General features: G+C 49.0%; 1 long non-coding RNA gene across 1 annotated transcript; it reads right to left on the bottom strand.

The window, feature by feature from the left end:
• Positions 1–524: 524 nt before the first annotated feature.
• On the bottom strand, positions 525–16,776 carry LOC137460601 (uncharacterized). The gene is made up of 3 exons (XR_010992934.1): positions 16,422–16,776; positions 6,937–7,087; positions 525–1,999 (listed from the first exon to the last, which is right to left on the bottom strand). It is a non-coding gene; the product is annotated as an uncharacterized lncRNA (long non-coding RNA).
• Positions 16,777–21,595: the final 4,819 nt, after the last annotated feature.

The raw sequence follows: 21,595 nt of genomic DNA, 5'->3' as shown, positions 1-21,595 counted from the left end.
GCCAGGGTTGGAAGGGACCACAAGGATCATCCAGTTCCAACCCCCCTGCCATGGGCAGGGACACCCCACACTAGATCAGGCTGCCCAGAGCCTCATCCAGCCTGGGCTTAAACACCTCCAGGGACAGGGCCCCAACCACCTCCCTGCACAACCCATTCCAGGGCTTCACCACTCTCATGGGGAAGAACTTCCTCCTCACCTCCAGCTTCATTCCATTCCCCCTAGTCCTATCACTCCCTGAGATCCTGAGCAGTCCCTCCCCAGCCTTCCTGTAGCCCCCTTCAGATCCTGGAAGGCCACAATGAGGTCTCCTGGGAGCCTTCTCTTCTCCAGACTGAACAGCCCCAACTCCTTCAGTCTGTCCTCACAGCAGGGCAGCTCCAGCCCTCTGCTCATTCTCCTGGCCCTTCTTTGGACACCTTCCAGCACCTCCACATCCCTCTTGCAATAGGGGCTCCAGAACTGGAGGCAGGACTCCAGGTGGGGTCTCCCCAGAGCTGAGCAGAGGGGGAGAATCACCTCCCTTGCCCTGCTGGCCACACTTCTCCTGCTGCAGCCCAGGAGCTGATTGGCTTTCTGGGCTGCAAGTGCACACTGAGAGCTCCTGGTGAGCTTCTTGTCCACCATCATGGCAGAAGAGATCACAGAATCACAGAATGTTAGAGGCTGGAAGGGAGCCCCTGCCAGAGCAGAGTCACCTAGAGCAGGTCACACAGGAACACATCCAAGTAGGTCTTGAATATCCCCAGAGAGGGAGACTCCACAAGCCCCCTGGGCAGCCTGTTCCAGCCTTCTGTCACCATCACAGGGAAAAAATCTTCCTCCTGTTTCCATGGAAATTCCTGTGCCTCAGCTTCCTCCACTGCCCCTTGGGCTGGCACTGGGCATCGCCCAGCAGAGCCTGGCTCCAGCCTCTTGGCACTCACCCTGCACATCCTCATAAACATGAATGAGGTCACTCTCAGGCTCCTCCTCTCTCAGCTAGAGAGCCCTCAGCTCCCTCAGGCTCTCCTCATAGGGAAGATGTTCCACTCCCTTCATCATTTTTGTGGCTCTGTACTGGACTCTCTCAAGCAGTTCCCTGAGCTCCTTATTGACCTGAGGTGCCCAGAACTGGACACAATACTCCAGATGTGGCCTCAGCTGAGATGCCACCCTCTGACAGAGTCTTCTAATGGATATTCCCTGGGGTTACAGAGATGCAGGCCTGGAGGGAAGTTAATTAATAACTTAATTAATACTTAATAGCCACATGCCAGTCTGACAACATTTAATCAGTGGGCTCTGCTTCAAGCTCAGCCACATACAAACCCATGTTTCTCCCAGGCAACCAGCACCAGAACAAGAGGACACAGTCTCAAGCTGTGCCAGGGGAGGTTTAGGCTGGAGGTGAGGAGAAAGTTCTTCCCAGAGAGAGTTGTTAGCCATTGGAATGTGCTGCCCAGGGAGGTGGTGGAGTCCCCATCCCTGGAAGTGTTCAACAGGGGATTGGCTGTGGCACTTGTAGCCATGGTTTAGTTGTCAGGAGGTGTTAGGTATCAGTTAATACATTGAACTTGGTGATCTCTGAGGTCTTTTCTCAACCTGGTTGATTCTGTGACTCTGATTCTTTTCTGCTTTGCTTTTTCTTGGCTTCTGTTTAAAAGCACTCAGGCTCAGTCAGCTGAGACCATTCCTTTTCCAGCACTTCTGTGAAGTTCAAGGCCAGAAAGCAACGTCCTGAGACAGCCTGACATCAGTCCTTGTTTTCAGCTCTCCAGGTGCTGGACCGTGTAGTTTCTGTCCATTTCCAGCCAGGAGCTTACGAGCAGCTATCAGAACTGCAGGCAGAAGCTGCCTCCTCTGCTTTTACTGCTGGGTTTTGTTGTTGTTGTTGCTGCTGTTGATGCTGCTCCTCCATGCCTCCATCTCATTTTTCTTTGCAGGGGTGTGGGGAGAGACATCACGGCAGCACCAGGGCTGTTCCAGTCCATGGCAATGAACTTCTTGCCCCATTTTTCTTAGAGAGAGAGGGAGAGAGAGACAGAGAGAGAGAAAAGGCACTGTTGACATCACAGAATCATCACAGATTTTCAGGGGCTAGAACGAACCTAGAAACCCCAGAACTGGATGCAGGACTCAAGGTGTGGCCTAACCTCATGCAGGCCAGGATGCCATTGGCCTTCTTGGCCACCTGGGCACACTGCTGGCTCATGTTCAGCTGCTATCCACCAGTACCCCCAGGTCCCTTTCTGCCTGGCTGCTCTCAGCCACTCTGACCCCAGCCTGTAGCACTGCCTGGGGTTTCTGTGGTCAATGTGTACAACCTGGCACTTAGATGTGTTGGCCTCTGCCCTTGGCCTCTGCCCATCTGTCCAGCCTGGCAAGGTCCCTCTGCAGAGCTCTCCAACCCTCTAACAGATCAACTCCTGCCCCCAGCTTGGAGTCATCTGCATATTTACTGATGATGGACTCCATCCCCTCCTCCAGATCATCAGTGAAGATATTGAACAGGCTGGGGCCCAGCACTGATCCCTGGGGGGCAGCACTAGTGCCTGGCTGCCAGCTGGCTGTGGCACCATTCACCACCACTACAGATCCCTGCCTTTCCTGTGTTGAGGGCTCCAGAGCTGGATGCAGGAGTGCAGGTGAGGTCTCAGCAGAGGAGAGCAGAGGGGCAGACCCACCTCTCTCCATCTGCTGGCCACACTGCTTTTGATGCAGCCCAGGCTGCTATATCACCTGAAGAAAATGCATAGCCTATAACTCTATGATAATATATGGATGTGTCATAAAAAACACTGTTGTTCACATCATAAGAATAGATTTCATTTGTAATCTGTTGAACCAAATTCAGCCACTGTGGGGGAAAATTGTCCCTGGGAAACACAGAAGTGCAGCTGAGCAGCCAGCAGTACCTGGAGACAATCAGGATTTCTTCTGTGCAGCCTTTCCTTTGTGCAACACCCACCCAGATCTTTCCAGGAGCAGGGGCCAAAGCCTGCCAGGGTGGCACTTGGTAAGAGCAGGAAGGGAAAAGAAAGAACAGAGACTTGCCTCAGTGTATTGCTGTGTTCATTTTGATTGAGTGTGGCCAGAGGGTCAGTGATGTTAACATGACCTCATCACTCCAGAACAATAAGCAGGGGCTTGACTACAGATGCCTGAGCTTGCTATAGCAACAGCCACCATTAACATACTTTAAGCTTTTGTTATGGCTGGAGAGAAAGTAGCTAAGAAAACCCTGAAAGCACTCAAAATCTGGGGCTTGCTTTTTATCACCACAAGATTCTTTCCTTTTACTTCCATCACTCGCTTTGGGGGAGGATTATTTGGGGTTGTTTTTCATGGGGAAAGTCCTCACCCTGGCAGGCTTTTCAGATGGCATCCAGGATGTGATTCTGGTCCTCTGTGATCTGGTAATCAGTTCTGGTTAGGCCACACCTTGAGTCCTGTGTCCAGTTCTGGGCTCCTCAGTTTAGGAAGGACATTGAGAGACTTGAAGGTGTCCAGAGAAGGGCAATGAGGCTGGGGAGGGGTCTGGAGCACAGCCCTGGGAGGAGAGGCTGAGGGAGCTGGGGTTGCTTAGCCTGGAGAAAAAGAAGCTCAGGGGAGACCTTCTTGCTCTCTACAACTACCTGAAGGAAGGTTGTAGCCAGGTGGGGGCTGGTCTCTTTTCCCAGGCACCCAACATCAGAACAAGAGGACACAGTCTCAAGCTGCACCAGGGGAGGTTTAGGCTGGAGGTTAGGAAGAAATTCTTCCCAGCAAGAGAGATTGGCCACTGGAATGTGCTGCCCAGGGAGGTGGTGGAGTCACCATCACTGGAGGTGTTTAGGAAGAGATTAGATGAGGCCCTTGGTGCCACGGTTTAGTTGCTTAGATGGTATTGGGTGATAGGTTGGACTTGATGATCTCAAAGGTCTTTCCCAACCTGGTCTGGTCTAATTCTATTCTATTCTATTCTATTCTATTCTATTCTATTCTATTCTATTCTATTCTATTCTATTCTATTCTATTCTATTCTATTCTATTCTATTCATTCCATTCCATTCCATTCCATTCCATTCCATTCCATTCCATTCCATTCCATTCCATTCCATTCCATTCCAGCAGGTCCTGAGGAGGGCAATAAAAATGCTCAGGGGGTTGCATCACCTATGCTACTGAGGCTGAAGGAGCTGAGGTTATGCAGTCTGGAGCAGAGAAGGCTCCAGGGGGACCTAATAGCAGCCTTCTAGTACCTGAAGGAGGCTACAAGAAGGCTGCAGAGAGACTGTTTCCAAAGGCCATGAGGGTGCAGAACATTGGAAGAGGTTGTCCAGGGAGGTAGTTGAAGCCCCAACCCTGAAGATCTTCAAGATCAGGCTATATAAGGCTCTGAGCAACCTGATCTAGTGGAGGATGTCCCTGCTGACTGCAGGAGAGTTGGACTTGATGAACCTTAGACGTCCCTTCCAGCCCAAAACCATTCTCTAGGATATATTATCATTATAGGACCTATTTTTCAATCATGTATATCAAATAATTAGAAGTGGACCATGATAAAGCAGCAGAAATGTCCTGAGGAAGGGAGGGACCATGGGAAATTGTTGATGGATGGGTTCTTGAACCAGAGCTAACATGATCAGATGTTAGGCATTTGGCACAGAGGCAAGAGACAACAGATTTGTGTGCATGATATGCCTGTAAGCAAGCCTAAAGCAGCTAATTTGTTTGGTTTTAATAGCCCCTTCCACCAGCTGTGCAGCACACATGCTGCAAAGCCAATGGGTTAAGCTCCATCGGGGATTTTACCTGGCTAGATACTTCTGTGGGGGCTTTTGCCCACATTAAAGGTTAACTTCCCAGGCTCACATCACATCCATAATTCCCAAAGTGCTCACAGCTACAGGCATGGAAGCTTAAGAGAAATTTTCAGTGCTAGATAAAAGCCACAGCAGAGCACTTCTGATGGTTGCAGGAAGGCCATCATTATTACTATTCATCTGGGAAGGAAGAACAAACTGCAGCAGTGCAGGTTGGGAGGGGATCTGCTGGAGAGCAGCCCCAAGGAGAAGGAGCTGGGAGTGCTGGTAGGCAGCGAGTTCTGCAATGGCACAGCAATGTGCCCTGGGGGCCAAGAAGGCCAATGGGGTCCTGGGGGACATGCAGAGGAGTGTGGCCAGCAGATCCAGAGAGGTTCTCCTCCTCCTCTAGTCTGCCCTGGTGAGACCACACCTGGAATATTGCATCCAGTTCTGGGCTCCCCAGTTCAAGAGGGACAGGGATATGCTAGAGAGAGTCCAAGGGAGGGCTAACAGGATGCTGAAGGGACTGGAGCACTGCCTGGTGAGGAGAGGCTGAGAGCCCTGGGGCTGTTTAGTCTGGAGAGGAGAAGACTGAGAATCACATAATTTTAAGGGCTGGAAGGTTAAGTGTTTCAAGAGGGGATTGGATGTGGCAATTGGTGCCATGGTTTAGTCATGAGGGTCTGTGGTGACAGGTTGGACTCTGATCTTGAGGTCTCTTCCAACCTTGAAGTCTCTTCCAACCTTGGTGATCCTGTGATCCTGTGAGTTCAACCCCCATGCCAAGGCAGGTTCACCTAGGGCAGGTCACACAGGAAAGCATCCAGATGGGTTTTGAGAGTCTCCAGAGAAGGAGACTGCACAACCTCTCTGGGCAGCCTGCTCCAGGGCTCCAGCACACTCTCAGCAAAGAATTTTTTCCCTCATGTTGAGGTGGAACCTCCTGGGTTGCAGTTTGTGTCCATGGTCCCTTGTCCTATCACTGGGCAACCTTTGAAAAGAGCCTGGCCCTTCTCCTTGCCACCCACCCTGCAGATGTTTGTAAACATTAACTAGACCTCCTTATTAACCTTATTGTCCCTGTGCTTCTTCCTAGCTGTTCCCTGCCTGGAAGATGACACAGGGACACATCCAGGCATGTTTGAAAGTCTCCAGAGATGAGACTCCACCACCTCTCCAGGCAGCTTGCTCCAGGGCTCTGCCACCCTTAAACTAAAGAAGTTCCTCCTCGTGTTTAGATGGCACTTCTGCTCTTAACTTTTGTCCCCATTACCCGTTTTCCTGCCCTGGACACCACTTTGACAGAGGTGTCACTGCTAGGAGCCACAGGGAGTCACAGGTGGCAGCTCCCAGCTGCCCTTTCCTGATGCATTCACAGAGCTTTGAGGGCAGCAACAGCAGCAGCTCCCAGGGGAAACCCTCCAGTGGTCTGGGGGGAGAAGGTCCCTGGCCAGTGTGAAATAGAGGAGGAGAGGGAGAGGGAGAGTGAGAGGGAGAGGGAGAGGGAGAGGGAGAGGGAGAGGGAGAGGGAGAGGGGAGAGGGAGAGGGAGAGGGAGAGGGAGAGGGAGAGGGAGAGGGAGAGGGAGAGGGAGAGGGAGAGGGAGAGGGAGAGGGAGAGGGAGAGGGAGAGGGAGAGGAGAGGGAGAGGGAGAGGGAGAGGGAGAGGAGAGGAACCTATCATCCAACACCATCTAATCAACTAAACCATGGCACCAAGGACACTATCAAGTCTCCTCCTAAACACCTCCAGTGATGGTGACTCCACCACCTCCCTGGCCAGCAAATTCCAGTGGCCAATCTCTCTTTCTGGAAAGAATTCCTTCCTAACAACCAGCCTAAACCTCCCCTGGTGCAGCTTGAGACTGTGTCCTCTTGTTCTCTCTGATGGGTGCCTGGGAGAAGAGATCAACCCCACCTGGCTACAACCTCCCTTCAGGTAGCTCTAGAGAGCAAGAAGGTTTCCCCTGAGCCTCCTCTTCTCCAGGCTAAGCAACCCCAGCTCCCTCAGCCTCTCCTCCCAGGGCTGTGCTCCAGACCCCCTCCCCAGCCTCCTTGCCCTTCTCTGGACACCTTCCAGCAACTCAACATCTTTCCTAAACTGAGGGGCCCAAATATCACCCTGCCCACACTAGTTTGCATCCATAAGTGATCAGAGGTGACACTCACCTTCCTCCATCAGAGAGCAGGGGTTTATTTCTAATGCTTGTGCCTTGAAATGCTTTCCTTATGTCTTCAATGATGTTTTCATCCACATATTCGTAGTCATGCTCTACTTCATATTCATTTTCTGCCTCACAATTTGCCTTGCTTGGTAGACCTGAGCAATTAGCAGATAAAAAAATAACTGTGAGGAAATGGGACATTCTGCCCCTGTCCTGAAAAGGTTGTACAGTTCAGGCAGACAACCACAAAAGGCCCAAAGCAAAGCAAGCAAAGTTCTCTTCACTTTCCTCATGTTTACAGAGATCTTACATCACAGAACCATAGAATGCTTATGGGTTGGAAGATAACTTAAAGATCATCCAGTTTGCAGCTGCAAAGGCAGAGAATCAGATCAAGAAGGCAAATCTTCTGGCCCCAAGGGCTGAGCTTTTGGAGTTAATTAGACAAAAATGCAACAGAAATCCAAGAGGAAGTCACAGATTTCAGGAAGCTGCTTCCTGTGAAGCTTGGCTGCTCATATTCACTGCTCTGGAGGGGCTTTGTCTTCTACTCATTATTACAGAACCATAGAATGGTTTGGGTTGGAAGGGACCTTAAAGATCATCCAGTTCCAACCTCCCTGCCATTGGCAGGGACAACCTCCCACCAGCCCAGGTTGCTCAAGGCCTCATCCAGCCTGGCCTTGAACACCTCCAGGGAGGAGACATCCACAACCTCCCTGAGCAGCCTGTCCCAGTGTCTCCCCACCCTTATTGCTCTCCACAACTGCCTGAAGGGAGGTTGTAGCCAGGTGGGGGTTGGTCTCTTCGCCCAGGCAACCAGCACCAGAACAAGAGGACACAGTCTCAAGCTGTGCCAGGGGAGGTTTAGGCTGGATGTTAGGAAGAAATTCTTCCCAGCAAGAGAGATTGGCCACTGGAATGTGCTGCCCCAGGGAGGTGGTGGAATCACCATCACTGGATATGTTTAAGAGGGGACTGGATGAGGCCCTTGGTGCCATGGTTTAATTGATTAGATGGTGTTGGGTGATAGGTTGGACTTGATGATCTCAAAGATCTTTTCCAACCTGGTCTGGTCTATTCTATTCTATTCTATTCTATTCTATTCTATTCTATTCTATTCTATTCTATCTATTCTATTCTATTCTATTCTATTCTATTCTATTCTATTCTATTCTATTTCCATTCCATTCCATTCCATTCCATTCCATTCCATTCCATTCCAACCATCAAGTTAATCAAACAGCTGGAGTTTATCACAGACCAATTTACCTGCAAGTACCTCCTGAGACTTTTTAGGCAAATAAATCAGCAAAGCATTTCCAGATCTGGGCATCAAAAGGGAAAGCCAAAAATAATCCAAAACCCCCAACCCCTGAGACCCCACCTGGAGTACTGCCTCCAGTTCTGGAGCCCCTATTGCAAGAGGGATGTGGAGGTGCTGGAAGGTGTCCAGAGAAGGGCCAGGAGGATGAGCAGAGGGCTGGAGCTGCTCTGCTGTGAGGAAAGACTGAAGGAGTTGGGGCTGTTCAGTCTGGAGAAGAGAAGGCTCTGAGGTGACCTCATTGTGGCCTTCCAGGATCTGAAGGGGGCTACAGGGAGGCTGGGGAGGGACTGCTCAGGATCTGAGGGAGTGATAGGACTAGGGGGAATGGAATGAAGCTGGAGGTGGGGAGATTCAGGCTGGAGGGGAGGAGGAAGTTCTTCCCCATGAGAGTGGTGAAGCCCTGGAATGGGTTGTGCAGGGAGGTGGTTGAGGCCCTGTCCCTGGAGGTGTTTAAGCCCAGGCTGGATGAGGCTCTGGGCAGGCTGATGTAGTGTGGGGTGTCCCTGGCCATGGCAGGGAGGTTGGAACTGGATGATCCTTGTGGTCCTTTCCAACCCTGACTGATACTGTGATACTATGATACTACTATGAACCCCATGGTGAGAAATTTAATGAAGACCTCACTCACACATGCGGCCACTCTCTTGTTAAGGAGTGCTTCCAGGTTTGTACTTCATTTGCAAGCTGATTGTGTTTGGTATCAGTAAACTAATGAATAAGAGGCAGTGAAAGGAGCAGCTAATCCCTGTGATTCAGCAAGGGAAATACTGTTTGTGTGCTTAGACTTGCTAATATGGATATAAAACAGAGGTTGCTCATGGATGGCAGAGCAGGACTTCCTTCTTTCCCAAACACAGGCAGACTAAATGACATGCTTCAAAGCAAGACAGCTCAAGGAGAGAGGAAATTAATGTCACCAGGCCAGACTAAACCACAGCTGTCCCCAGCCCCAAACCTGTGCAGGATGCTGTCTGAAATGTATAAATTTACACTTCAATAAAGCATTAAGCAAGGAATGGGCCAAGCTGAACGATCCCAGGGGGATTCTGAAGAGCGAAACCAGTGCAATTTGCTTCCCTGTTGGAAAAACAATCTATTAGCCTCAACACTGAATTACCAAATCAGAAGTGCCAGCCCAGCCTGCTAAGGAAGGAAGGCTTATGTCATCATGCCATCCACCCAGCTGCCATTCTCTTCAGCTCTTTTAAAAGTGGGGTTTGGTTTGGTTTGGTTTGGGTTGGGTTGGGTTGGGTTGGTTTTTTTCCCCATTTGCAGGCAGATTTGAAAAGGAGGCAGAAGTCTTAGCATGGTTGGAATGGAATGGAATGGAATGGAATGGAATGGAATGGAATGGAATGGAATGGAATGGAATGGAATGGAATAGAATAGAGTAGAATAGAATAGAATAGAATAGAATAGAATAGAATAGAATAGAATAGAATAGAATAGACCAGGTTGGAAGAGACCTTCAAGATCATCAAGTCCAACCTATCACCCAGCACCATCTAATCAACTAAACCATGCAACCAAGGGCCCCATCCAGTCTCTTCCAAAACGCCTCCAGTGATGGTGACTCCACCACCTCCCTGGGCAGCACATCCCAATGGCCAATCTCTCTTTCTATGAAGAATTTCTTCCTAATATCCAGCCTAAACCTCCCCTGGTGCAGCTTGAGACTGTGTCCTCTTGTTCTAGTGCTGGGCGCCTGGGAGAAGAGACCAACCCCACCTGGCTACAACCTCCCTGCAGTTGGAGAGAGCAAGAAGGTCTCCCCTGAGCCTCCTCTTCTCCAGGCTAAGCAATCCCTACTCCCTCAGCCTCTCCTCACAGGGCTGTGCTCCAGACCCCTCCCCAGCTTTGTTGCCCTTCTCTGGACACATTCCAACGAGTGTGGGGTATAAGGAATGTGTATAAATATCTGAGAGGACAGTGTCACGTGGAGTGGGCCAAGCTCTTTTTGGTGGTGCACAGTAATAAGACAAGGAACAACAGGTTCAAGCTTGAACATAGAAGATTTCACCTCAGCATGAGGAGAAACTTCTTTCCAGTGAGGGTAACAGAGCCCTGGAGCAGACTGCTGAGAGAGGTTGTGGAGTCTCCTTCTCTGGAGACTTTCAAACCCCACCTGGATGCATTCCTGTGCAGACTACCATGGCTGATCCTGCTATTGCAGGGGGGTTGGACCTGATGATCTCTGGAGGTCCCTTCCAACCTCTAACGTGCTGTGACACTGTGAGTTCCTCCTCTGCAAGGTGAGTGTGCAGGGGGCAGATGCTGCACACTGCATTTGGCAGCAGGCAGCAGCAGCAATAAGTGGCTGCAAGTTGCTTGGCCACTCAACACACACAGAGCTCCAGACCAGCTCTTTGTCATTTGCTAGCAGTGCCATAAGGAGAGTTTTGGTTATTATCAGGGAAGAGGGAGAGGAGCAGCAGGGGACAAGAGGCCTGAGTGCTTATTAAAGCAAAATTTCATTAATTCTGCTCTTCCTGGAACAATTTGTATAATTGCATTTGCCTTCAGAGGAGAAGGGTAGTTCTCTGCAGAGTAAAACCTACCATTTATCTCAGTTGTATTCTCAAGCTGGCAGGACTTTGTTCTTTGGAATTTTTTTCCCTCAGAGGTTTTTTCGGTTTTGGTGATTTTTTTTTCCTTCCAGCAGTGTGCCCAGGAGGCCAAGAAGGCCAATGGCATCCTGGCCTGCATCAGGAATGGTGTGGCCAGCAGGAGCAGGGAAGTCATTCTGCCCTGTGCTCAGCACACCTTGAGTCCTGTGTCCAGTTCTGGGCTCCTCAGTTTAAGAAGGACATTGAGAGACTTGAATGTGTCCAGAGAAGGGCAACGAGGCTGGGGGGTGGGGGAGGGGGGTGAGGTCTGGAGCACAGCCCTGGCCAATCTCTCTTGCTGGGAAGAATTTCTTCCTAACCTCCAGCCTAAACTTCTCCTGGCACAGCTTGAGACTGTGTCCTCTTTTTCTAGTGCTGGGTGACTGGGAGAAGAGACCAACCCCCACCTGGCTACAACCTCCCTTCAGGTAGCTGTAGACAGCAAGAAGGTCTCCCCTGAGCCTCCTCTTCTCCAGGCTAAGCAACCCCAGCTCCCTCAGCCTCTCCTCACAGGGGTGTGCTCCAGACTCCTCCCCAGCCTCCTTGCCCTTCTCTGGACACCTTCAAGTCTCTCAATGTCCTTCTTAAACTGAGGAGCCCAGAACTGGACACAGGACTCAAGGTGTGGCCTGACCAGTGCTGAGCACAGGGCACAATGACTTCCCTGCTCCTGCTGGGCACACTCTTCCTGATGCAGGCCAGGATGCCATTGGCCTTCTTGGCTGCCTGGGCACACTGCTGGCTCATGTTCAGCTGCTCTCCACCACTACCCATAGGTCCTTTCTGCCTGGCTGCTCTCCAGCCACTCTGACCCCAGCCTGTAGCTCTGCCTCGGGTTGCTGTGGCCAAAGTGCAGCACCTGGCACTTGGACTTGTTGAATGCCATCCTGTTGGCCTCTGCCCATCTGTCCAGCCTGGCAAGGTCCCTCTGCAGAGCCCTTCTGCCCTCTAACAGATCAACACCTGCTCCCAACATGGCATCATCTGCATGTGGCTTTTCTCCTCAGAACTACCTGGCCTTTGTTATGAAGCAGGAGTTTTCTCTGCAACTGTTTGGGTTCATTTCCAGAGCAGAGATTTCAACATCCTTATTAGGAATTGGGGTGTTAGCTTGGACTAGATGCTCTCAAAGGTCTTTTCCAACCTGCTTAATTCTGTACTCTGAATTTGAAGCAGATTGGTGCTTGGGAGGGTGGCAGTAGAAGTTTAAAGATCAGTCAGTGAATGGTGCATCTCCTCCCACTCCAAATCCACAGGAGTGTGTCTGTGTTATTAGTGCTGACATATTTTCTAATCCATTATCTTGTGATTTAGCAGAGCAGAGTACACTGCCTGGAACAGACAAGCCTGCTGCATGCCACAGTGGGCTCCAGGGGATCCCTTGGCTGGCCAGGAAGAACTGCTACATCATCTAATCCAATCTTCTGTGCAGTTCTGCAGTTCCCTTTGAATTGAGCCAAATAATTTTGGCCTCTACGAGCACACATCTGTCAGAAAAACCTTCAGCTCTGGTTTGGGTGTGTTGGTGTTCAATCCATCACTGCTCTTTAGGGCCAATCTGCCCTGCTCAGACTCACACTGCACTCGAACTGAGACACCAAAACTGTACTCCAAGGCAATGCAAGAAGCCATTTCCATGCAAAAAGATGAAACATTATGATGCTACCTCTTTATTTTCATGGAATCACAGAAGGTTGGAAGAGACCTTTGAAAGCATCAAGCTCAACTGCTTGCCTAGAGCTGACAACCCCACCACTGCTGCTAAGCCACTACCAATACACCACATCCCTCAGCACCCTCAGGCTGGGTGTCAAGAAGAAGGAGCCAGGCTGTTTGCAGTGGTGTCCAGTGATGGGACAAGAGGCAACAGACACAATGTGAAAGACAGGAGCTTCCCCCTCAGTTTAAGAAAGATGTTGAGTTGCTGGAAGGTGTCCAGAGAAGGGCAACAATGTTGGTGAGGGGTCTGGAGCACAGCCCTGTGAGGAGAGGCTGAGGGAGCTGGGGTTGCTTAGCCTGGAGAAGAGGAGGCTCAGAGGAGACCTTGTTGCTGTCTACAACTACCTGAAGGGAGGTTGTAGCCAGGAGGGGGGTTGATCTCTTCTCCCAGGCAACCAGCATCAGAACAAGAGGACACAGTCTCAAGCTGTGCCAGGGGAGGTTTAGGCTGGAGGTGAGGAGAAAGTTCTTCCCAGCAAGAGAGATTGGCCATTAGAATGTGCTGCCCAGAGAGGTGGTGGAGTCACCATCACTGGAGGTGTTTAGGAGGAGACTGGATGGGGTGCTTGGTGCCATGGTTTAGTTGATTAGATGGTGTTGGGCGATATGTTGGACATCTTGAAGGTCTCTTCCAACCTGGTCTGTTCCATTCCATTCCATTCCATTCCATTCCATTCCATTCCATTCCATTCCATTCCATTCCATTCCATTCCATTCCAAACATAAGGAAAACCTTTCAGGGAGGCAGAGTCCTTGACCAGGCTGCACAGAGAGGCTGTGGAATCTCCATGTCTGCAGGAATTGCATACCCACCTGGACATGTTCCTGTGTGATTTACTATGGGTAGTTGGGGCTCCAAGGAGACCTTATTGTGGCCTTCCAGTATCTGAAGAGGGCTACAGGAAAGCTGGGGAGGGACTTTTGAGGGTGTCAGGGAGTGATAGGACTGGGGGAATGAGAACAAAACTAGAAATCGGTTGATTGAGATTGGATGTGAGGAAGAAGTTGTTCCCCATGAGGGTGGTGAGAGCCTGGCACAGGTTGTCCAGGGAGGTGGTGGAAGCCTCCTGCCTGGAGGTGTTTGCAGCCAGGCTGGATGTGGCTGTGAGCAACCTGCTGTAGTGTGAGGTGTCCCTGCCCATGGCAGGGGGCTTGGAACTGGCTGATCCTTGAGGTCCCTTCCAACCCTAACAAATTCTGATTCTGTGATCCTGCTCTAGCAGTGGGGATTGGCCTGGCTGATCTCCAGAGGCGCCCTCCTACCCCCATCATTCTGTGATTCTGTGACTCACTATTTGCCCTCATAAAACCTCATTAAGCAGCGACAAAATGGAGCCTGCAGGGAGATGTTTGAAAGCCACAAAATGACAACTTTGGGATTATCTCTTGAAGCAGCCTGATCTCGAAATACCTCTCCAAAAACCAGTCCACAAGGAATCAGCTTCCACAGCAATAAGGATTAGTGAATATTCAACACACCACAGCAATTCTTCACTGCAACAGTTGATTTTGTTGCAGTTGGAAGTTTCACTATGTGTAGTTTCAGATAAGCAGCCCTTTGGTAGGAGTCTTACACACTGACAACATCACAGGATCACAGGGCACAGAATGTCAGGGGTTGGAAGGGACCCATAGACACTATTCAGTCCAACCCCCCTGCCAGAGCAGGACCATAGAATCCAGCACAGGTCACACAGGAACACATCCAGACAGGCCTTGAAAGTCTCCAGAGAAGGAGACTCCACAACCTCTCTGGGCAGCCTGCTCCAGTGCTCTGTCACCCTCACTGTAAAGACATTTCTCCTCATGTTGAGGTGAAACCTTCTACGTTCAAGCTTGTACCTGTTGTTTCTTATTACTGCACACCACTGAAAAGAGCTTGGCTCCCTCTGCTTGGCTCCCTCCACTCAGATATTGATAGACATTAATCAGATCCCCTCTCACCCTTCTTTTCTCAAGACTAAACAGCGCCAGGGCTCTCAGTCTCTCTTCACAGGGGAGATGCTCAAGTCCCCTAATCACCCTTGTGGCTCTCTGTTGGACTCTCTCCAGCAGGTCTCTGTCACTCTTGAACTGAGGAGCCCAAAACTGGACACAGGATTGCAGCTGTGGTCTCAGCAGGGCAGAGCAGAGAGGGAGAAGAACCTCTCTAGCCCTGCTGGCCACACTGCTCTTGATCATAGAATCATAAATTCAATAAGATTGGAAAAGACCTCAGAGATCATCAAGTCCAGCCTGACAACTAAACCATGGCACCAAGTGCCACATCCAAACCCTTTTTGAACACCTCCAGGGACAGGGACTACACTACCTCCCTGGGCAGCACATTCCAGTGGCCAATTACACTTTCTGGGAAGAACTTTCTCCTTATCTCCAGCCTAAATATTGAGACTGTGTCCTCTTGTTCTGGTGCTGGGTGCCCAGGAGCAATAAGGTCTCCCCTGAGCCTCCTCTTCTCCAGGCTAAGCAACCCCAGCTTCCTCAGCCTCTCCTCACAGGGCTGTGCTCCAGACCCCTCCCCAGCTTTGGTGCCCTTCTCTGGACACATTCAAGTCTCTCAATGTCCTTCTTAAACTGAGGAGCCCAGAACTGGACACAGGACTCAAGGTGTGGCCTAACCACTGCTGAACACAGGGGCAGAATGACTTCTCTGCTCCTGCTGGCCACACTCTTTCTGATGCAGGCCAGGATGCTATTGGCCTTCTTGGCCACCTGGGCACACTGCTGGCTCATATTCAGCTGCTGTCAACCACTACCCCCAGGTCCCTTTCTGCCCGGCTGCTCTCCAGCCACTCTGTTCCCAGCCTGTAGCATTGCACAGGGTTGTTGTGGCCGAAGTGCATGTGAACGACACTTGCAAACTGTGGCTTTAAAACCAGTTGTCCATCAAGTAATTTGCCCCATGCTATTTTTCTCTTCAAAACACAGGAAAAACAAATATGGCTGGAAGATGACATCTTGATGGCTTTAATGTAAGCCGCTCGCTCGCCTTGAGAACCTGTTGGAAATCAGTGGGTTTCATAGCAGATGATGTGTGAGCATCCTCCTAAAGCAAAAGGGAAGCTCATCTTTTCCACATGCCCGTTGCTAAAAAGATGGAATATTCATGCTGCAGTGGAAGAGTTTAACACCACCCTGCTGCCTGGATGAGTTTGCCTTGCAGCGTTTCTGGAGGAAGAGCAGAAACATTCACTTCCCAACGCTTTTGACGAAGCCACAGAGTTCCAAGCGAAACCAGGCAAGCTAATCCTGTATGCAAATTATTTACCAGAGCTGGGATGAAGCTCTTGAGTACTGTGTCCAGTTCTGGGCCCCTCAGTTTAAGAAGGACATCGAGACACTTGAACATGTCCAGAGAATGGCAACAAGGCTGGGGAGAGGCCTTGAGCACAGCCCTGTGAGGAGAGGCTGAGGGAGCTGGGGTTGTTTAGCCTGGAGAAGAGGAGGCTCAGGGGAGACCTTGTTGCTCTCTAGGGCTACCTGAAGGGAGGTTGTAGCCAGGTGGGGTTGGCCTCTTCTCCCAGGCAACCAGCACCAGAACAAGAGGACACAGTCTCAAGCTGTGCCAGGGGAAGTTTAGGCTGGAGGTGAGGAGAAAGTTCTGCACTGAGAGAGTCATTTGTCATTGGGATGTGCTGCCCAGGGAGGTGGTGGAGTCACCATCCCTGGAGGTGCTCAAGAGGAGATTGGATGTGGCACTTGGTGCCATGGTTTAGTCATGAGGTCTGTGGTGACAGGTTGGACTCAATGACCCTCAAGGTCTCTTCCAACCTTAGTGATACTGTGATACTGTGAAGCTTTGTCACATTAACCACTCAGAGCATGAACTGAACTGACCTTTGAGCACCCTGGTTTCCGCCAATGGAGCTTTCCTGGTCACGTCCTCACAGTGCGCCAAAGCCTTTGGACAAGGGACTTGCCATCCTGAAACAGCGGCAGCTTGATCTGAGTACCACTTCTTGGTGGTGTCTGCAGAGAAGTTCTGAAATTACACAGGAAAACCACAGACACTTCATGTGTAAATTGTTAATGCAAATGGGATGGGTAAGAGCAGCCTCCTGTTGTCCACGTTACCAACCACGGTTGCCAGAATGTTGGTCTTTCAGGCATGTAAATCCCCAAATACTATGATCAGAAGGAACTCCAGGTGAAGGAATTACCTCTAAAACCTATCTCCAGCCTTCTTCTTCTTTGTTTGGGTGCATGGAGTCATGCAAACCCAAGGAGAGAGATTTATGTATCCCTTTTGGTTGACACAGATCCATTTCTGATTAACTACTTTCATTGTATCGGTTGTTCAACACCTGAAGGGATCCTGCAGGAAGGCTGCAGAGGGGCTTTTCATGAGGGTGTCTAGAGACAGGACAAGGGGGAATGGTTTGAAGCTGAGGGAGAGCAGGGTGAGACTGGAGCTAGGAACAAGTTCTTCATTAGAAGGATGGTGAGACTCTAGAATGGGTTGCCCAGGGAGTTTGTGGATGTCTCTGGAGGTGTCCAAAGCCAGGTTGGATGAGGCCTTGAGCAGCCAAATCTAGTTGAGAGGTGTCCCTGCCCATAGAAGGGGGGTTGGAGTAGATGACCTGAAATCATAGAAACAATAAGGTTGGAAAAGACCTCAGAGATCAAGTCCAACCTGTCACCCAACACCTCATGACTACTAAACCATGGCACCAAGTGCCAAATCCAATCCCCTCTTTAACACCTCCAGTGATGTGGACTCCACCACCTCCCTGGGCAGCACATTCCAGTGGCCAATCTCTCTTTCTAGGAATAGCTTTCTCCTCACCTGCAGCCTAAACTTGCCCTGGCACCGCTTCAGACTATGTGCTCTTGTTCTGGTGCTGGGTGCCTGGGAGAAGAGATCAACCCCCAGCTGGCTACAACCTCCTTTCAGGTAGTTGTAGACAGCAATAAGATCTCCCCTGAGCCTCCTCTTCTTCAGGCTAAGCAGCTCCAGCTCCCTCAGCTTTCTGCAGAGGACACAGAAAGTTTCTGTCTCAGCAGCTGGGGTTGATTAGCCTGGAGAAGAGGAGGTTCAGGGGAGGCCTTCTTACTCTCTACAACTCCCTGAAGGGAGGTTGTAGACAGGCAGAGGTTGGTCTCTTCTCCCAGGCAACCAGCACCAGAACAAGAGGACAGAGTCTCAGGCTGCGCCAGGGGAGGTTTAGGCTGCAGGTCTATTCTATTCTATTCTATTCTATTCTAGTCTAGTCTAGTCTATGCTATTCTATAGTATTCTATTATATTCAAATAATATGAAATATAAAAATAATATTAACAAGAAATAATATTTAAAATAAAAATACTAATAAAAATACTATTAAAATAGAAATAATAATATAATAACATAATAATAAATTATAATAATATAATAATATAAAATATTAAAAATAGTAAAGAATATTAAGAATATATCGAATATAAAGACTATTAAACCTATTAAAATAATCTGAACAATAAAAATAATATTAAAAAGAAATAATAGTTAAAAAGAAAAATACTATTAAAAAGAGAAATAATATTATAACATAATAATAAATAATAATATAAAATATTAAAAATATTAAAGTACATTAAGAATATGTCAAATATAAAGAATATTAAACCTATTAAACTAATCTGAAAAATAAAAATAATATGAAGAAGAAATAATATTTAAAAAGAAAAATAATATTAAAAAGAGAAATAATATTAAAAAGAGAAATAATATATAATATTAAAGTATAAAGAATGCCAAACCTATTAAAATAATCTGAAAAATAAAAATAATATGAAGAAGAAATAATATCTAAATATAAAAATAATATTAGAAATGAACACAATATTAAAAAGCAAAAATAATATTCAACCTGTTCAATTCTTCAACATATTAAAATAATATGAACATAACAATAACATTCAACCTATTAAAGCCCTATTAACAATGAAAATAACATTAAAAAGAAGGAATGTTTTCAAATCAAAATACTATTAACCATAGAAATACTATTAAAACATAAACATCATATTAAAAAATAAACATATCCTTTTAGAAACAATATTATTAAAAATAAAACCCCAGCAGATGTTTTCCATCCAAAATCACCTGCAGCTTTTCATCAGCCAGGCCCAAAGCTTGCCCTGTGCAGAGAGAGGACATGTTGGTGCAGCTGAGAGCAGCTCTGGTGGTGTCTGATCTCTTCAAGATCAAGCCAAAATTTGCAACAGCACAACATGAGCCCCCCACTTTATGACAATCCGCCCCTTTTTAAGGGGGGGGGGGGGGGGGGGGGGCAGAAAGTGATCATATATTACTCTCTACAACTACCTGAAGGAAGGTTGTAGACAGACAGAGGTTGGTCTCTTCTCCCAGGCAACCAGCACCACAACAAGAGGACACAGTCTCAGGCTGCACCAGGGGATGTTTAGGCTGGAGGTTAGGAGGAAGTTCTATACAGAGAGAGTGGTTGCCCATTGGAATGGGCTGCCCAGGGAGGTGGTGGAGTCACCATCACTGGAGATGTTCAGGAGTAGACTTGATGGGGTGCTTGGTGCCATGGTTTAGTTGATTAGATGGGTTGGATTGGTTGATGGGTTGGACTCGATGATCTTGATGGTCTTTTCCAACCTGGTCTGGTCTATTCTATTCTATTCTATTCTATTCTATTCTATTCTATTCTATTCTATTCTATTCTATTCTATTCTATTCTATTCTATTCTATTCTATTCTATTCTATTCTATTCTATTCCACTCCATTCCACTCCATTCCATTCCATTCCATTCCATTCCATTCCATTCCATTCCATTCCATTCCATTCCATTCCATTCCATACTACACTATCAACTAGCAACCAGAAAATCACTGGTAATTGAAACAGAACATTTGAGGGAGTATATCGAGAGTAAATCTCATTCTATGGATGTGAAACATAGGGATGATTTTCCTCAGTGCGGGGGTCATGACGTGACAGGAGTGGAAGACCTTCATTTTTCACCCACAGGCATCCATAGCAATTCCCTCCATTTTCTATGATGAATGCTGCAAGTTTGATCTGCAGGGGTGGAGGGAGGATTCAGTGCACATTTCTGCAGCAAAGGGCTGGCTGCTGCTGCTCTCCATGCTTGCTAAAGAGCCCCTGAGGTCAAGCAGAGCTTTAATCAGTGATGTGATTCACAGAAACCTCAGGGATCTGGACAGAATGAAACAGGGTTGAGGAATGCTTTGCAGAGAGGACAGAAATGTCAGGAGAATCATAGAATTGTTAGGGGTGGAAGAGACCTCAAGGCTCAGCCACTTCCAACTCCCTGCCATAGCCAGGGACACCTCACACTACAGCAGGTTGCTCACAGCCACATCCAGCCTGGCTGCAAACACCTCCAGGCAGGAGGCTTCCACCACCTCCCTGGGCAACCTGTGCCAGGCTCTCACCACTCTCATGGGGAACAACTTCTTCCTCACATCCAATCTGAATCTACCCATTTCTAGTTTTACTCCATACCCCCCAGACCTATCATTCCCTGACAGCCTCAAAAGTCCCTCCCCAGCTTTCTTGTAGGCCCCTTCAGATGCTGGAAGGCCACAAGAAAGTCCTCTTTTGTACAGGGGCGTCAGGGGGAGGCAGTGAAGAAGAAGATAGTAAGATAGGGTTCTTGTGCTGTTTATTAATTGCAAATACCTGTCAATCCTGTGTATTTTGTGCACACTGATTGCATTCCATTGTAGATTGTAGTTTTGCCTGTAAATACAGCTTCCATTTGCTTCCAACTGAGCTGGTCTGGCAAAGTCAGTGTTGGGGAGGAAATTTCAACCCACCACAGATTCTAAGAAACAGAACCACTGAAGGCAGCCCATATACCACATATACATCAGACAGCAGGGTTTGACCCCAGCTGCTCAGTAAGCCAAGAAAATACCACAGGAGTTCTTACAATTAATAAAACCCAACCAACTTTGGAGGTGTCCAGCAAAAGCAGTGTTACCTCTGAGGCAGAATAGGAGAGAATAGAAGAGTAATAGACCAGGTTGGAAAAGACATTTGAGATAATCCAGTCCAACCTATCACAGCTCATTCCAGTGGCCAATCTCTCTTTCTGTGAAGAACTTCTTCCTAACAGCCATCCTGAACCTCCTCTGGCACAGCTTGAGACTGTGTCCTCTTGTTCTGCTGCTGCTTGCCTTGGAGAAGAGTCCAACCCCCACCTGGCTACAACCTCCCTTCAGGGAGTTGGAGAGAGCAAGAAGGTTTCCCCTGAGCCTCCTCTTCTCCAGGCTAAACAACCCCAGCTCCCTCAGCCTCTCCTCACAGGGCTGTGCTCCAGACCCCTCCCCAGCTTTGTTGCCCTTCTCTGGACACCTTCCAGCATCTCAACATCTTTCCTAAACTGAGGAGCCCAGAACTGGACACAGGACTCAAGGTGTGGCCTAAGCAGTGATGAGCACAGGGCACAAGGACTTCCCTGCTCCTGCTGGCCACACTCTTTCTGATGCAGGCCAGGATGCCATTGGCCTTCTTGGCCAGCTGGGCACACTGCTGACTCATGTTCAGCTGCTATCCACCAGTACCCCCAGGTCCCTTTCTGCCTGGCTGCTCTCAGCCACTCTGACCCCAGCCTGTAGCACTGCCTGGGGTTGCTGTGGCCAATGTGCAGCACCTGGCACTTAGATGTGTTCAATCTCCTGCCCTTGGCCTCTGCCCATCTGTCCAGCCTGGCAAGGTCCCTCTGCAGAGCTCTTGTACCCTCTAACAGATCAACTACTGCCCCCAGCTTGGTGTCATCTGCAAATTTACTGCTGATGGACTCAATGCCCTCCTCCAGATCATCAATAAAGATATTGAACAAGATGGGGCCCAGCACTGATCCCTGGGGGACTCCACTGGTGCCTGGCTTCCAGCTGGCTGTGGCACCATTCACCACCACCCTCTGGGCTCAGCCTCCAGCTCAGAGAGCTGCTGTCCAAGCCAGGGGCTGACAGCTTGGTCAGGAGTTTGCTGTGGGGGACGGTGTCAAAGGCCTTGCTGCAGTCCAGGCA

Source organism: Melanerpes formicivorus, unplaced genomic scaffold (genome assembly GCF_026170545.1).
Source record: "Melanerpes formicivorus ecotype bairdi unplaced genomic scaffold, bMelFor1.0.p_v2 SCAF_671, whole genome shotgun sequence".
Lineage (NCBI taxonomy): Eukaryota > Metazoa > Chordata > Aves > Piciformes > Picidae > Melanerpes > Melanerpes formicivorus.
This window is presented reverse-complemented; position numbering and strand designations above follow the sequence as displayed.